This window comes from Trichechus manatus, unplaced genomic scaffold (assembly GCF_000243295.1).
Source record: "Trichechus manatus latirostris isolate Lorelei unplaced genomic scaffold, TriManLat1.0 scaffold00227, whole genome shotgun sequence".
Lineage (NCBI taxonomy): Eukaryota > Metazoa > Chordata > Mammalia > Sirenia > Trichechidae > Trichechus > Trichechus manatus.
The window spans coordinates 856,556-864,830 of NW_004444163.1; positions in this window are offsets into that span (position 1 = coordinate 856,556).

The following is an 8,275-nucleotide window of genomic DNA, read 5'->3' on the forward strand; positions in this document are numbered from 1 at the left end:
GTCAGCAGTTCAAATCCACCAGCCACTCCTTGGAAACCCTATGGGGCAGTTCTACTCTGTCCTATAGGGTCACTATGAGTCAGAATCAACTCGACAGCAACAGGTTTGGTTTCTGGGTCTTTAGCTTTGAATGCTGCAGAATGGAAGAGTATGTTTGGGTTGGTGCAAGACCCACGACTCACTATGGAACAGTCACAAATGATGATCCAAGATCCAGTTACACAGCAGGTTAACTTGGAGGGGACAGCCAGCCTGATGGACTGGATAAAATTTGCAGTGAGATTTGTTTACCCTAAGAAGGGAAACTGTCCCTCTTCCCCTATAAAATACACAATGGAACATTCCAGAGGAAGCAGCTGATGTGCTGCTTATGCAAGCCATGCTGGAATGGCTATATGGTGACCAAGATATTCATCCAATGAGCATACCCTTTACACAGGTCATGGCAGATATGGTAATCAAGGGAGCCCCTTCTACACGGGCCCCCCATGTAACCTTGCTACTGCAAAACAAAACAACAATCCACAAAGCCCTGTCAGATCTGTTGGCACACAGCTTCCTTGTATGGGTCTTACAGATGCAAGAAACACAGGATGATTCATAAGAGAATGGGAAGAGGCAATGGGGAAAAAGATTTTTAGATGGTAACTGAAAAGTGGGATGAATATAGTAGACATTGGTGGAGTTGAGGCAAAGTTTCTAATGCAGCACTACAGAAGGTTGGATGAACAAACAGGAACTCTTGCTGGTCCCTCAACATTAAAGAGGCCTAAACAAGTCCATTCTATCCACACCAGTTGAGGGGAATTTAATTATAGGAATTTCTACCTAGGACCATTTGAATCGAAGTTCAGTTAGCTGATTAAGATAAGGATTGCTGAGGGGGCCAGGGTGTTCTGGTCCAGCCCCTAGCAGGGAATCCAAGTCCACATGCACATGTGTGGGTGAAATGGCCCAGGGATGGGGAGGAGACATTCTTGGAGTTCCTGAATACAGGAGCCCAACGTACTGCAATCCCCAAACCTGCCAATTAAATCTTGAAAGGACCTCAGGTAGGACTGGGGAGGTATGGGGATGCAACGGCTGATGAGACAAAGGTGAAAATTTGGTTGAGAATTGGAAGATTTAAACAGATCTTGTATGAAGTAGTTGTATCTCCCTTACCTGAACGTATTATTGGTATGGATATTATGTCTAATTGGGGAACATTGCCTCTACTTCATAATGAAAAACTGAAGGCATGTAAGTCTGTCCTTAGGTCAGTATTGACTGGACATGCCAAATGGGAATCATTAGAATTGCCCAAACCCACTCAGGTTGTTAATTTGAAACAGTATAGGATACCTGATAGACAAAAGGAGATTATTGCCTTGACTAAAGATATGCTAATGGCTGGAGTGTCTGTTCTAACAAATTCTCAGTATAACAACCCTGTATGACCCATGAAGAAGGCAGATGGCTCATGGAGGCTGCCAGTAGACTAATGAGGCCTAAGTAGAGAAGTACCACCTGTGACTTCAGCAGTTCCAGGCACGGTATCAATGGTGCAGAAAATACAGCAGGCTAAAGGAGACTGGTACTGAGTGATTGAGGTTGCAAATGCCTTTTTATCAATCCCAAACCCAGAAAAGAGACAGCCGCAGTTTGCTTTCAAGTGGGAAGGATCCCAATTTACTTTTACTGCATTGCCACAGGGTTACTTAAATTCTCCGGCTTAGTGTCATAGTTTGGTTAGAAGAGACTTGGACTTGGTGCAGATCTCAAGTGTAATGATAAATTACACTGATGATATTACAGGCTAGGTTTGATTTGAATACAGTGGTGGCCCACATGACCAACAGAGGCTAGTTAATAAATCCAGCAAAAAATCTAGGGCCCTGCCCAAACAGTGAAATTCTTGGGAATAACTTGGGCAGAAGCCAACTGTGACATTCCACAGGTAACCAAGATTAACTTGTCACTACCTACTCCCAAGACCAAGCAGGAGGCCCGATGTTTGGTTGGCTTATTCAGATTTTGGAGAACGCACATTTCACATCTGGGAATATCGCTGGCCACCATCCATAAAACCATTTGGAAGAAAACTGCATTTGAATGGGGACCAGAGCAACAGCAGGCTATGTCTGAATTACAGAAAGCAGTCTCACTCTCCCTGCCTTTAGGCCATTATGATCCACATTCAAACATGATTTTAGAGGTGTTTGCCACACATGCTTATGCAGACTGGAGCTTATGGCAAAAACCTGAGAATGCTGCCCTACAGCAAGCACTGGGATTCTAGACTAGAAAGTTTCCAGATGCTGCAGCATGATACACACCATTTAAAAGGCAATTACTATTGGGTATTGATTGAGACTGCCTCAGTGACAGAATGACATAAAATCATCATGAGACCTGAAATACCCATAGCATCTTGGATGATTTCAGAGAAACATTCGAATAAGCAAGGTGGTGCCCAAAATTGCTCCATAATAAAATGGAAATGTTTCATACAAGAACAAGCTACTAGGGGAATGCAGGGAGGTAGTCACTGTATCCATGAGTAGGTAGTCTCTTTTCCCATAGTTCCTACCCTGGAACAACCTGAGAAGCTGCCAGATCCCACTGCTACATGGATAGTGCCCTATGAACAACTTTCTGCTGATCAGCAGAAGGCTACTTGGTTCACAGATGGCAGTTCCAGAGTACATGGACAACATGTGATGTGGAAATCTGCTGCATTAAGACCAGTAAATGGGAAGACTCTGATTGAAGAAGATAACAACAGGTCAGTTCAATAGGCTGAACTGCATGCCGTCTTCCTAGCTGTGATGGAAGAACTGTACAATGGTGACAGCCCATATGTTTCGATTTTTACCTACTGATATGCAGTGGCCAACAGCCTGGCTATGTGGTCAGGCATGGGCAACGGAAAATTGGAGTATTAAAGGGACACCCATGTGGGGCATGTACCTATGGAAAACACTCTGGGCATTTAGAGGCTGCATTAGAGTAGGACATGTCAAGGCCCATCAGAAGAAACCCCTTCCTGGATCAGAACGCGATTGGAATTAACAAGTGGACCTACTGGTATGCTCACTTGAGGTGACCAAGTGGGTCTATGAAATAAGTGGACATGGGGGTGCTGCAGCAATGCAGAGATGGGCTGAATCTATACACAACACTCATGCACCCTCTGAGGCACAAAACACCAATAAGAACTGCTCTGTTTGCCAGCAAGAAAGACAGAGGTTGCAGATGGCTTTGGGGCAGATTTGGGGAAGGCACTGCAAGCAGCTGGCAAGTTGATTACTTTGGACCAATGATGCTGGTGGTACCAGGTTCCTACAAATGGGTCCTCATGGGAATAGATACTCTGGACTGGGCTTTGCATATCCCATGACAGATGCAAATGCCAAAAATACCATTAAGGGATTGGAACAAAAGATACTGTACCAATTTGGGCCACCAAGTTATATTTCATCAGACCGAGGAACATACTTTACAGCCCACAGGGTGCAGCAACAGACCAAGAAACATCATATTAAATGGACATACCATGTTGCATACCACCCTCAGGGTAATGGTTTGATAAGAGAATTGGAATGGGCAATTGAAACATTTGTTATCTAAAATGGCGGGAGATAAAGGCATGAAAGGTTGGCTCACACACCTGCATAAGTGTGTGCTCATACTCAACATGAGGGGGGCAAAGGGAGGATCACCATTGGACAGATTCCTATGCTTCTCTGGGGGATCTTGGGAAGAGGGGGTGGGGGAGGACACTGGTGCCACTGCAGAGTTCTTCCTCACATCACCTAAAATTGCTTTTCTCCTGCCTGATGCTGTGGTCCCAGGATCAGGGATGCAGCTGTGAGTGCTGTAAGCAGGGATGATCCCTAAGCAAGAGACTGTAACTATACCCCTGAACCTGTGTGCCAGGATTCCCAAGGGCCTGATGGGATGAAGTATACCTTCCCCCATCTGGAAAAATTGGGGTTGACAGTGAATACTGCCATACTGCCTAGTGGGTGAGATAGCCCCCTAGCGCTGTACCTATGTAACTCTACCCAGTGTGAATGGGAGTGGACTGAGGAGCAAGCACTTGCTAGACTGGTCTTGCTACCAGCAATCTAGACTAGCACAGCAGCTGAACCTGATGTCCCTTCCCAAGGTGGAAAAGTTTGGGTTTAAAAATAAATAACAAATGGAAAGAAGGAAAAATAACAGCTGAAGTAACGGAACGAACAAATGGGTTATGCAGCAGGGGAAATCTAGCATTACGCTTGGGAGACTCAGAGCAAAGCAATAATCTTCTCTCAGTTAAATTTTATCAAAGGCCAGAAAGGGAGAAGATGAGGCGACTTTTAGAGAACCTAACAAGATCAGATAGACACCTACAGCAGACCTGAATGGCTGGTGCCTGAGTAACCTCACCCTGAAGACTCATTGCCCTACTGAAGGACTAATTGTTAATGACTGTTTTGGACTGGTTAAATGATTGGGAGGGGAAGTTAATCCTTCAAGTATGAAAGGGCCAGTGGCTAGAAGAGCCAGGGGGTGGCCTGTCGTGCAGTGAATTACTTAATATGGCCCTTTTAGCCATAGTCTCAGTGACTCCTACACAATGATTGGGTGGGATCATGCCAATAAGGTGTATGCAACCCTAACGAGGTATGGTGGTTGGTGTTGTGTGTCAACTTGGCTAGCTTATGATTGCTAGTATTGTGTGGCTATCTTCCATTTTGTGATCTGATATAATCATCCTAATTATCCTCCATTTTATGTGTTGTGAATCCTAACCTCTATATGCTAATGAGGCAGGACTAGTGTGGGTGTATTTTGAGTCACAGCCTTGCAAGAGGGCATGACTCAAATCCCACCCTTACTCAGGTCATGCCATTCCCTAGGATGTGGCCTGCATCCAGTGTATATATGTGGGTGCTCTGGCGGGTCTCTCTCTCTCTGCATCTGGATCCTGCATCAGGCTCATCATTGTCTGACCTCCAGTTCTTGGGACTTGAGCCAGCAGCCTACTGTCTGACCTGCCAATTCTGGGATTTGCCAGCTTCCGCAGCCCCATGGGCCGGCAACTTTTTGTCTGACGTCATTCGCCAGCTTCTGCAGCCTTGTAAGCCAGCAGCTTGTCATTGACCCCTGCAGCCACAGGAGTCAGGAGAAGCCTATGCCTGACCCACGGATTTGTGACTTGCCAGCTTCCACAACCACATGAGCCATTCCTTTCATATGGTTCATAAGTTCTGTGATATGTTCCATCAAATTATGGAACCCAAAGACAGGAGGGAGAGTACTAAGGGGAGGACGAGTAGTTGATGTTAGAGATGATGGAGTGGTACAGCAATTTGGAAAAGTTGGACATTTGGGACATTTTTAACCTCATACGAACCAGCTTCGTGCTAATCCTTATAAAAGAAATTATTCAGTTAGAGAGAATGTCATCTTCTCCCCTAAGAATCCTTAAGAACAGATTGAATTCTCATTTACCTTAAAAATTATAGAATTTCAGGGCTGGAAGAAACCTTAGAAATCCTCAGTCTGATCTCATTTGGTTTCACCCATTCACTTCACAGATGAGGAAAGTGAAGCTCAGGGATGTTAAACAATTTCCCACAAGTCACACAGCTCTTTAATGGTAGAGTCAACAATGAATCCAAGTCTCCATTCCACTTTTTAAAGAGCAATGATGTTCAAGGTTTTTAGCTGAGACTCACAGTAGGAAATGCATTGTGATCCAGTACACCAATACACACAAAACGCTGAAAAGAATTTCAGGAAACAATACTCACTTTCTCCATATAAGGCACTCCCTGGTCTCCTGTCTATTCTATTTCATTTCATTTTTTATAGTATTCTGGTCACAACTCACTAAATTAATTTCAAAGCCGACAATTTGAAAAACACTCCATATGGCATCTTGCTTACAACACACTGTCTTGTAACACTGAAGTCCTCCAGAATCTTTTGCCAAGAAGAGAAGCAGCACGATCAGCTTCGTGGGACTCCTTACCCCCAAAGATCTTAATTCTATGATTCAGCACAGGAAGTATCTCCCACTGTCAGGTTTCATCTCCACTTCCAGTCCAAGCAACTCTCCTTTCCAGCTTGGGTAACCACATTGTGCTTCAGAACACAGACCAGAGTCGGTGGCAGCAGCCTTGGCCTTGGCCTTGACAGGCTCAGTAACTCACAAGTTAGTAGGGATTAGCATCTTACATAAAAGAGAATGTCCTTATCTCCGACTGGCCACTCTCTGCTGCTGTCACTCTCCTACCCTGGGTGCCTGAGAAGGGGGAGGGGTGGTGGCAGCAAGAAGAAGAGGAGCAGAGAAGAGGGCAGAGCAGGACAAGTAGGTGGGTCTGAGAAGATCATCAGCTACATAAGTAGGTGTGAACAGATGGACTGCTGAACATTCTTAGGAAAGCCCTCCCTCCCTCTCTCTTACACCCAGGGCTGAAACATACCCCCTTCTTCTCCTAACCCCATTTGATAATTTTCTCCTCCATGCCTTCCCCTGACTTCCTCTACCAAATTTCCTCCGTTTTTCTCCCCTGCCCCTAGGTGGCACACAGTTAAGCACTTGGCTACTAACCTTGAAAGACAGGCCTGGCAATCTGCTTCCAAAAGGTCACAGACATGAAAATTCTATGGAGCAGTTCTACTCTAACCAGACGGGGTCACCATGAGTCAGAATCGACTTGACAGCAATTAGTTTTCATTTTGTATTTTGTTTTGTTTTTTAATCTCTCTTCTAGCTAAGATAGATACATGGCGGGGGGGCAGACACAGTTTCTTGGCTATTTGCCTTCTAACTGACAGGTTGGAACTTTCTACTCAGGCTTCCCCTTTTCCTGCTGAGAATCAGCAAGACAGGATTTGGCAGGGGGAGCTTTTTGGCAGCCAGGGCAGAAAAACCTCCCCACAGCAACCTGCGCACATTCCCACGACTCCCTGACATCAGGCAGAATTTCCAGGGTTGGCAACTCACCCCTCTCAGGAGTTCAAAAACTCAGCTGCCCCCACCCCTCACCAATGAGTCTCAGACAGGCTACAGGGCCGGAGCAGTGAAGGCAGAGAGCCAGGAGAGAAGTTGGGCAATGCTGGGAATATTTACTGTCCACTTCACATCTTCTCACAGACAGTTTTTGAGACTACGATTCCAGGTCTGGGGTTCTGTTCCTGAAAGGGAAAGACAGACTGGACTGGGAAGCAGAAAAGTATCATTCCAACTCTAACTCTGTCACAAACATGCTGTGTGATCTTGAGGCAGTTACTTAAACCCTCTGGGTCTCAATACCTCATTTTTAAAATGAGAGATTAGATTTAAACAACAACATCAACAACTAACTGGACACCTTCAATGGATAATAAAGAATTTACTCATTATGTTTAAAAAGGGCAAATAAAGAAAAAGAATCACACATGTATCCCATCTTTCCTATATGAACTGCAACACTGGGTAAACAAATCGTTGTTGAAGTGAATCATCTCTTTAAAAAAGTATTCCAACAAATAAATGAAAAAGAAATGATGGACTGTCTCCATTTTGCAATGTCCAATGAATTGATAAATCTAGACATTGAGCATCAATGACTACTAATATCCCCAAAAGAAAGACAGCCAGGCATTACGTACTTCCTGATGAAAGAGCATACACCACCCATAATCTTACCAAAAAGATCAAACCTCAGTCAGATTAAGTTTCTGGAGCCAACTACCAATTTGCAAGAAATAAAGAAGACAGCGAACATGCTGAACTGCACTTTAGGCTTGCAATCAGCAAAATCCAGACTGTGACTTGATTTACAGATCAAATGCCCTGGGTTCTTCAACAAATAAAGTTTAAGGAAAAATAAGTGATAAAAGGAATATTTGCAAACAGACATAAGACATGTCATATTTTGTAAGTGGGGAAGACTACACTAGAGTATCAAGACAACTACAGTTGAGTGATAAAACCATAAGGAAAGATGACTCTAAAAGTCAGGAGAGTGATCATTTTGGGAGGGTAGAGTCTGTAACTGGTACAAAGAGGGGCTTCTGGAATGACTGGCAGGGTTCTATTTCTTGTGTGTGGTTTCTTGTACCTGCGTTTTATTTTACAAGAAAATGGTTTTAAAAAAATGAGACAGTAGAAAAATCACCTTTAATTCCTCACAGAGCTAAAACTTTGGGATTCTAGGATTCTAAATCTGGAAAGCTACAGGCATTGCAATCATGAGATCCACCTTAGACAACCAGGAGGCAGGGAAGCACAATGGCTGACCCCGCCCTGGCT